Raw genomic sequence first — 10,347 nt, forward strand, 5'->3', positions numbered from 1 at the left:
TCCCAGCACTTTAGGAGGCCGAGGTGGGCGGATCACCTGAGGGCCGGAGTTCCAGAGCAGCCTGACCAACCTGGAGAAACCCCGTCTCTACTAAAAATATAAAATTAGCCAGGCGTGGTGGCACATGCCTGTAGTCCCAGCTACTTGGGAGGCTGAGGCAGGAGAATCGCTTGAACCCAGGAGGCGGAGGTTGCAGTGAGCTGAGATCGCACCATTGCACTCCAGCCTGGGTAAGAAGAGCGTAACTCTGTCTCAAAAACGCCAGCTTCGCAGTCGACGGACAGAGTCGTAGAAACGGTCGAGGCTTTTACGGCTCCGGGGGTCCGGCGTGCCGGAAAGTGCGTGAGTGCCGCCGCCGGGAAGTTTTGTTCCGTTTCCGGGATCCTGGAGTCTGGAGGCAAACTACGTTATGCATAAAGGTGGATCATTTACATGATAAATGAAAATGGCCAGCTCTTTCAGGGGATAAGTATTAAATCTTTATAAAAATCTGCTGTATCTTGATGAAACCCTGTCTCCACTAAAAATACAAAAAAAATTAGCCGGGCAAGGTGGCGGCTCCTGTAGTCCCAGCTACTTGGGAGGCTGAGGCAGGAGAATGGCGGGAACCCGGGAGGCGGAGGTTGCAGTGAGCCGAGATCGCGCCACTGCACTCCAGCCTGGTTGACAGAGCAAGACGCTCTCTCAAAAAAAAAAAAAAAAAAAAAATCTGCTGATCTGCTGTATCTTGGACAAGACTGTCCAAAAGGACCACACTATTTTAAAAGGCGTTTGAAGAACATTTTCCTTAAAAACAAAGACATGAAGAATCCAGAGAAGAGCAAAGAACTTACTGCACAGGGCGAATTTGTAATGAAAGAGCTAGAAGCCTCATACTTTGTTTGGAAATACAAAGCTATGAAACAACGCTATTATTCAGATACCAACAAAACTAATTGATCACTACTACTTTAATGTAGCTGACAAGCAGGGCCAGCTGTTTATGTATACCAGATATTGTAAAATAATTCTAACTTAAAATGGGAAGATATACATGTTGTGTAAAAAAATCCTTGAGCTGCCCTGCTGAACTAAATAGGTTTCAACTTCTGTTCATACTGAGATTTATCAGCAACTTTATGCTCTATTTTTATACAAAGATAGCAATTTAGCTACACTACCGATTATAAATTAATAAGCATCCAATTTTGAATGAAAATATAATACACTTAATCCTGTAACTTAAATTAATAGGACTTAGCCAATTATTTTTAGCTTATTTCTCCATTTTACTGACAAGAGAATGCCATTTACTAAACATTTAATAGGCAAAATAATTTCTTACATACTTGTTTCTTTTAACTTTTGAAATGAATCCCTTATTTTTTTCCCCCAATTTGGTACATTAACAGCACATATTCAAGGTTCACTATAAAACAAGCAGTTCCTGGTAATGATTTAAATGTCGTTATAGAAATAATAGTATGTATGGAGTGATTACTGCTGAACTTGAAATAGCCTGCTGGTGACAGGCATTACACACATAACCATTCAATTATTTCCATTATTAATGCTGCTGCTGCTACCTTTGGGCCTGAAACCAAGTCTCCTGTTGCGTATCAATTAACTTCTTTGATAAAAGGAAGTAAATAATGTTATTCTATTATTTTATCCTAAAGACAAAAAAATTTACATTCCCACCCATGGTGCACAAGTTTTCCCTTTTCTTTACGCTGTCTCCAACACTTGTATCTGACATCTTTCTGATAATAGCCATTCTACCAGGTGTGAGGTGAGTTCTCATTATGGTTTTAATTTGCTTTTCCCTGATGATTAGTAATAATCAGCATTTTTTTATATATCTGTGAGCCACTTGTATGTCTTCTTTTGAGAAATGTCTATTTGGTTTCCTTGCCCATTTTTTGACTGGGTTATTTGTTTTCTTGTTATAGAGTTGTTTGAATTCCTTATATATTTTGGATATTAGCCCCTTATCAGATGTATAGTTTGCAAATGTTTTCACCCAGTCTCTGGGTTGCATCTTTATTCATTACTTCTTTGCTGTGCAGAAACCTTTTAGTTTGATGCAATTCCATTTGTTTATTTTTGCTTTTGTTGCCTGTGCTTTTGGAAACACTTGGACAATGTCCAAGAAATAATTGCTTAGACCAATGTCATGGAACTTTCCCCCTTTGTTTTCTTTTAGTAGTTTTATAGTTTCAGGTCTTATATTTAAGTCTTTAATCCATTTTGAGTTGATTTTTTTGTATGATGTGAGATAAGGGTCCAACTTCACTCTGCCTATGGATATCCAATTTTCCCAACATCACTTATGAAGAGACTGTCTTGTCTCCATTGTGTGTTCTTGTCACCTTAGTCACCTTAGTCCAATTTCAATTGAGTTTATTTCAATTAAGTGTGTGAGTTTATTTCTGGGATCTCTTTGCAGTTCTATCCGTCATTGTGTCCTTGTCAGTACCATGTTGTTTTGATTACTATAGCTTTCTAATAGATTTCAAGTGCCTCCAGCTTTCTTCATTTTTCTCAAGATTGCTTTCACTATTCAGATTCTTTTGTGGTTCTATACAAATTTTAGGATTTTTTTATTTCCATGAAAAATAACATTGGAATTTTGATAGGGATTGCGTTGAATCTGCAGATCATTTTGGGTAGTACGGACATATAATTCTTCCAATCCATGAACACGGGATACCTTTCCATTTATTTGTGTCACTTACAATTTCTTTCACCAATGTTTTGTAGTTTCCAGTATGAAGATCTTTCACCTCCTTGGTAAAATTTACTCCTAAGCATTTCATTTTTTGGTGCTATTGTGAATGAAATTGATTTCTTAAGTTCCTTAGCAGTTAGTTTGTTGTTAGTGTAAAAAAATGCTACTGATTTTTGTGTGTTGATTTCGCACCCTGCAACTTCACTGAATTCGTTTATCGGTTCTAACAGGTTTTTTTGTAGACTCTTTAGGATTTTCTATATTTAAGATCATGTCATCAGCAAACAGAGACAATTTTACTTCTTTCAAGAGTGATCTTTAGGCTGAAACATAAAAGATGGGGAGAGAGAGGTGTATAAGCAAAGGCACTAAGGTAGGAAAAAGCAAGGCACATTTGAAGAACAGAAGGATGGCCAGCTCCATCAGGAAGTTAGAACAAGATTCTTATAAGAGAATGTTTAGAAAAGCAGAGAGGGGTCGGATCATGAAGGGCCACGTTGAAAACAATTTTGATTTGAAACCAATTGTGAAAGTAAGCCATTGGAGGGTTAGAGACAAGAGGGATATCTGGTCTACCTGGCCACTGTGTAGAAACAGACCTAGAGGATGTGTCTATGAAAGGAGCCAGACAGGTTAAAAGGCCGTTGTAGTCATTTTGGTCCACAGGTGTGAAAGTGGGGAGCTGGATTATGTAATTTTCAAGGTCTTTTCCTCTTGAATCATTAGGATAGGCCACAGGATATCGCTTCAATGCCAAACTTAATCTGCTGGCAAGACAAGGTGCGGATGAGAGGGATTCTGGTGAAGGTCTAGGAAAAGACGGGCAGGAAGACAGGCTGGGATAGAACCCAGTAGGCCTGCTGGGTACCCAGCCCCGTGCTGCCCTAGCACTAGCCACTAGAGGGCAGGAGTGACCATACCAGACAGGAGAAAAAGAGACTTTATAAGGCAACTTTGCAAGCTTACTTCTTGGAGGCTGCATGAAGGAAAACTTCATTGGGAAAGGTTAAAGAAAGTATGAAAGACTTTCCATACTTGGTGGTGAAGCCAGAGCCAGAAGTAAGGTGAAAATCATAAGGACAGGTTTTGCATCAAAGCAGGAGGAATGAGAGCTGCCCCACAGTGGCAACAGCTACTTTGAGAAGAGATGAGCCACTGATCAGCCTGGACAGGAGAGTGGACATGTCTGCCTGGGTGCCTCATTGACACCCCAAACTTGTTTCCTTGCTCACCCTCAGATGAGTTTATGCACCTGGGTTCCCCATTTCTGGAACCCTGTGAACCTAAGTCTCACACTTTGCTCCTCCTTAATTAATCCTGCCTTAACCCTGGTGAGTTTCAGCCACTCAGTCTCCAAGTCCTGTCATCTCTGTCTCCACAAACATCTTCAGCATCATCCCCTCCTCTCCATCATTCCTACCATAGACTTGGTTCACATGCTGCTAAAGCTCTCTCCCCTTGCCTATTACAACAGCCTCCTAATCAGCTCCCTCCCTCTAAGCTCAATCATTCAGTCAACTTTCCACAGAGCAGAGAGAAGAGAGCTTTCCAAACTACAACCCTAACCACAGGAAGCCCCCTCATGACTTTCCACATATCCTTAGGATAAAGGACACACCCTAATACAGAAAGACCTTAATCATTGCCATCTTCTTCAAGGTTTTCCTTGCTACTTTGGCCATGCAAGATGAAACTCTTCTAATGAGTCATGCTCTAACAATAGTCCATATCCTTTGTATATACTTTCCACTCTGCCTGGAATACTGCATCTTGTTCCCTTTTTCCTTCACTGCCTGAATACCTAGAAAGGCCATGAAACCTGTAGCTGGGAGCACAGGTTTCAAAGGCAGACAGACTCTGGTTCCAATCCCAGCTCTGCCACTTACTCATGTAATATCTGTGAGAGTTTGGAGTGGCTTATTCAACCTCTGTGCCTCAGTTTCCTCATCTGCAAAACAGAAATAACAAATAATGGCTACTTTACAAATTGATGTGAACACTGAATGAGATGACAGATGTGACACAGTGCAAGGCCTGATGTGTTAGGCACTACCCATACTAACTACTGTTATTTATTTATTACAACTGATTTTCTTGTTGTTGTTTGTTTTTTGTTTTCCTTTTGTTTTTGAGACTGGGTCTAGGCTGGAGTGCAGTGGCGCGATCTTGGCTCACTGCAACCTCTGGCTCCTGGGTTCAAGGCATCCTACCGCCACAGCCTCCCAAGTAGCTGGGACTACAGGCACATGCCACCACCCCCAGCTAATGTTTGTATTTTTTGTAGAAGAGGGGTTTCACCATGTTTTCCAGGCTGGTCTTCAACTCCTGAGTTCAAGTCCTTGGATTGTAGGCATGAGCCACCACACCCAGCCCCATTGCTTATTCTTACCAATCCACATGAAGCTGTTGGGAAGATCAGATGAAAGAATGCACAGAAGTGCTTTTGAAATAATGAATGATTATACAAATAATAGTAATGAAACATTGTTTTTAGTAGTGGTATCTTTACAATATCATCAGGATGCAGAATTGTTATTCCTGACTTCAGCCATCACTGAGAGTCATTAATGCTTAGAGACTCTGTGAACACAGAGGCCCCACAGTCACATAGAAGCCCCAAAGCACTTAACCAAACACCTTCAGGTTTAATTCCTCCAGAGGAGAAGTATTCAGTTGAATTGTTAACCATGGAAACATGTTTGTTCACATAGATCCAATCCTAGGAAAATGGAGAAAGTGGTGAGGTTTATTTCTGCATCATGTACCTCTTTCAAAATCCATCTTCCTCACTTCTTCTTCTTCTCAATACCTCACCCCTAAGATCAGTTCTCTTGGCAGGACCTTGTCATTGGAGCCTGTAATTCAGAGAAGCCTCAGGACATAGGAGATGGGGTATTTAAGAATAAGAGAGGATATCTGAAGAGGAGGACAGGCCAGATGCCCAGCCCAGAGTACCAGCACCTCAATACAATCACGCTATTAAAATGATTCTTCCAATGGTATAAGGTATAAGGCCTGAAAGCAGTCTTTTTGCTCAGTCTTTAAGATTCAATGAGGTGACTCTAATGATGGTACTTTGGGTACCATGACAGGCAAAAGGGGAGAAATTTCTTCTGCAAGATTGGGTCATACAAAAGGCCTAAAAATCCCAACCTACACCACTTTGAAAACAAATCCTATATAAAAGGGACTCTTCAAGTGCAAGCCCCCTCCCAAACCCAGGCTAAGGACCACAACAGCCTCAGCACTCTGGTGCTTGACACAGGTAGACAGAGGCAGTAAGCTTGAAGGTTAAGCTTATGGATCCTGGGACCAGATTGCTTGGGTTCCAATCCCAACTCTGCTACCTACCACCTACAAAGCCTTGGGAAAGTTACTTAGCCTGTCTGTGCCTCAGTTTTCATATCTGCAAAATGGATATAATAGTACATGCCTCACAGGGTTCCTGCAACTTAATAAACGCAAAGTATCTAGAACAGTGCTTGGCACATGGTAAACAATCTGTGTCAGCTGCTATTATTATTCCGATTTCTTTTTAGACAATATGTTTCCCATTGCCAGAAAGTCTGACTGTGTGGTTAGTTTGGAAGGCAATATGGCAGGTGCAGTATTTATATGAGAATGAGCTTTGGCATGGATCTGACTTTGAGCCTCACCTCTGCCTCTTGCAGCTCAGTGACATTTACGCCACAGGTTCTTCATCTGCAAAGTGGGGATACCAATACCCTGCCCTTCCTAATTCACAGGTCTTTGAGCAGACCAAAATAAAATGCACGAAAATGCTTTTCCAAATGTTTATTTTTTAAGTTAACATATAATAAAATAGACTTTGGGGGTGTATAGTTCTATGAATTTTAGCACATTCATGGAACCACCACTACCAAGATATGGAAGAGTTCCATCACCGCCCCCACCCAATACAATTGCTTTTTAATCTTGATGACATAGTGTTTCACAGCCTAACACCTGGCTCTCCTACAATGATACATTAGACAGGAAATATTCAAGGCCTGGCACATTTCTTAGATAACAAAGAAAGAAGATGAATTCCAGTGATTGAACTTCCTGCACAAAAGTTGCCTTTGCACTGGTTGTTCCTTCATCTGGAACTCTCTTTCTACAGACACATGCATGGCCCACCCACCTCTCCCTCAGGTCCTGCTGAAATGTCACATTCTCGGTGAGACCTCCCCTCTGACTGCCACTGTCTGGTACTTTGGATCCTATTTGTTCTTCTTTTCCATAGCATGCACCATCTTCTATAAACTATATATTGTAACCTATTTTTTTGCTTATTGTTCATTTTCTGTTCCCTTTCATAGAATGTAAGCTCCCCAGGGAGAGAGACCATTGTCTGATTTATCCACTGATGTACTAAGCATCTAGAACAGTGCCTAGCGCATAGTAGAGGTTCAATATATATTTGTTAAGTAAACCTGTTTAAAACAACAAGGATGAAGTTAAACTATCTTCACTTGTTGTTTGGGAAGATTAAATCTGTGGTTATACAAAAGAAAGCAGCTGTCACAGTGCCTGACACATAAACATAAGTTGAACAAAAATTGGAATAATGCAAAGGACTATCTGATTCCCCCTGTCCCCCATGTAAACACAACACGGCTCATAAATTCTCCACTTGATGAGGGCTAAAACAATTTTTTTCCTTCCCTATTAGGAATCAGTATTTGGGTAATTAATCCTGAAATGCTAAAATCCCCTCCGCACAAGCAGAAAATTTAAAAATTCATGGAGACAACATAAGCTGGGCTTCATCAATGTATTAATGAGCATAGGCAGTGAAGTCTAGGGAGAGGCTGAGAACCCCGTAGACTGTGTCACTCCAGCTGCAAAGCTAAGAGATGCTTAACTTCCTGAAAAGCAGGTCCAACATGCACCTGCTGAGGAAGCAGCTCCATCCTGCTCCTTTCTCACACACAGACCTGCTAGCCCTTTTGTCCCCAAAGCTCTTTTCCAGCCATATCAACATGAAAACATTGCACTGTCTTTGATGAGTTCAAATCCACCCACACAGGCCTTGATCTCCTATGGGTGGCATCATTGTTCTCATGAGTGGGACACCATGGGTCCCCAGACAAGAATAATTTGGGCTTTGGAAACAGGATTTGTAAGTGAGTGAGCCTCCTGCACAAACAACTCCCTCCTCTGGTTGGAGAACACCCCAGGGTGTCAGGAAATTTTGTGGGAGAGGGTCTCCTCGAAGTCAAGAGAGGAGATGAGATTCTTCCATTTATTTGCAACCACTCACACAACTGAAATATATTCAAATAGAGAAATGCCAAAACAAGGTCCAAAAAAAAGTTCATGTAAATGAACACTTACGTTTAGCAAATTAAAGCATTTAACTTCCTAAGATTATAAGGTAATAATAACTGAATTTTCCAAAAAATATTCACAGGATTTATTTACAAACAGAATTTATAGAGCCCTACAGGCAGCACTAGCCTGGACTGGGGCCCAAGCTTTGAATTATCTAACAATCATGCTGGATTGCCTCTAGCTTATCAGGACCCTCATCTGAAGGTCATGTCAAAAATCTAACTGGCCAGGCATGGTGGCTCATGCCTGTAATCCCAGCACTTTGAGAGGCCAAGGCAGGAGGATTGCTTGAGTCCAGGAGTTCGAGACCAGCTTGGGAAACACAGGGAGACCCTGCCTGATATGGTTTGGCTCTGTGTCCCCACCCAAATCTTACTTTGAATCGTAAAAATCCCCACGTGTCATGGGAGGGAGCCAGTGGGAAGTAACTGAATCATGGGGGCAAGTCTTTCCCATGCTGTTCTTGTGATAGTGAATAAGTCTCATGAGATATGATGGTTTTATAAAAGAGGAGTTCCCTTGCACACACTTTCTTGCCTGCCGCTATGTAAGATGTGCCTTTGCTTTTCTTTCACCTTCCACCACTATCGTGAGGCCTCCCCAGCCATGTGGAACTGGAAGTTTATTAAACCCCTTTCCTTTATAAATTACACAGTTTCAGGTATATCTTCATTAGCAGCATGAGAATGGACTAATACACTGTCTTTATAAAAAAATCAAAAAAATTGCCAGGGGTGGTGACACATGCCTGTGGTCTCAGCAACTCAGCAGGCTGAGGTGGGAGGATCACTTAAGCCTGGGAGGTCGAGGCTACAGTGAGTCATGATTGTGTCTCTGCACAATCTGCATGATTCTAGACACTCTGGGTCACAGTGAAATGCTGTCTCAAACAAACAAACACACAAACAAAATCCAAATGGAAGCCCTTGATAAGCTGAGGTCTGGAGCTCAAGTGTCACCTGGGCCCCTCTGTGATTGTTGCTCAAGACGAACCCTTCAAAATAAATTTCAGTAATTTTTAGCAATACTCACCTACTCTAAAATCAAATCATGTATGTATTCTAGTCTATTTCACAATATTATTTCTGGACTTTTTGGTTCCAAACTGAAGCTGGAGAGGTGTCCGCCTTGGTGATCATCTAGAATGCTGGCCCCTCTCGGCTAGGTCCTCTCCTGAGTGTGGACACATACCATACGTTCCCTGAGCAAGAAGTGCTCTCTCAATGACAGCTCTTCCCACAGGCAGCAAAGTCTGCCGGGCACAGCCTCCTTCTCTTTCGTGGCATGACTAGGTCTTGTTATTTCTCAGAACTCAACTCTTGTATCAATCATTCAGAATGGCTTTCCCGACTACCCACCAGCACCCTCCAGGCTGGGTATGGTGGAGTGGAATTCCAGTGTTCTTAGAGGCCACTCTTGAGCTTCTTTCCATCACAGAGTGATGGCTTTTTTGATTTATAAGTATCAAACTCTAACATGCACCCATATCATCTGGGGAGCTTTCTAACCAATACAGATTCCCAGGCTTCATCTCCAGAGGCTCTGATTCCACAAGCTGGAAAAGTAGTAGCCTGGAATCTGCATGTGATCAAGCTCTGTAAATGACCCAAATGATTCACTGCAGCTGGTCTTGATCTCCAAAATGGGACACTTGTCCCCTAGGGATTTCCAAGATGATACATTGGAGTACAGTCATGCTTAGCACTTTCATTCCAATCTTTGATCTCACCCTTAAATTTCTTTTTGGCATGTACATTTTATGGACACAATATATTAGTAAAGTATTGTCAATCTTAAAAAGACACTAGAGAAAAGTCTCTCTAGCTATGTTGGGTTTGCCCTGGAATACAACAAAGATCACAATCCGGAATGCATGAAATGACAAGCCACCAGTGCACTCAAATGAGAGAAGGATAAAGGGGAGCTTTTATAGCAATGAGAGATTTACATAAGCTGCTTAGAAAGACAGTTCATTGGTTCCAGAGGCTGTTGTTAGTTCATTGTGGGGAGATGCCATTACTGGGCAAGCGTTCTTCAGAGAACATCTTATCTGAATTACTGCAGTCCTAAAGAATGTCTAGTGATTTATCAAAGCAAGAGATGCATGAAGGACATGAAAGTGATTTTAGAAAGTCCTTGAAAATAGTTCTCATCTCAGACATGTGAGTCTCCTCTCCTTCCTGGCCCCATTTTGTCTGAGTCTGACAAAAATGATTTCAGCAGGCGTGGTTACGCCTGTAATCTCAAAACTTTGGAAGGCCGAGGCAGGCAGATCACTAGGTCAGGAGTTTGAGACCAGC

At 41.7% G+C, this 10,347-nt stretch overlaps 1 pseudogene; it reads left to right on the forward strand.

Annotated features, from left to right (window-relative positions):
- Nucleotides 1–439: 439 nt before the first annotated feature.
- Nucleotides 440–939, forward strand: LOC117096591 (annotated as a pseudogene).
- Nucleotides 940–10,347: the final 9,408 nt, after the last annotated feature.

The sequence above is a fragment of the Trachypithecus francoisi genome, unplaced genomic scaffold (assembly GCF_009764315.1).
Source record: "Trachypithecus francoisi isolate TF-2019V2 unplaced genomic scaffold, Tfra_2.0 Lachesis_group14, whole genome shotgun sequence".
NCBI lineage: Eukaryota > Metazoa > Chordata > Mammalia > Primates > Cercopithecidae > Trachypithecus > Trachypithecus francoisi.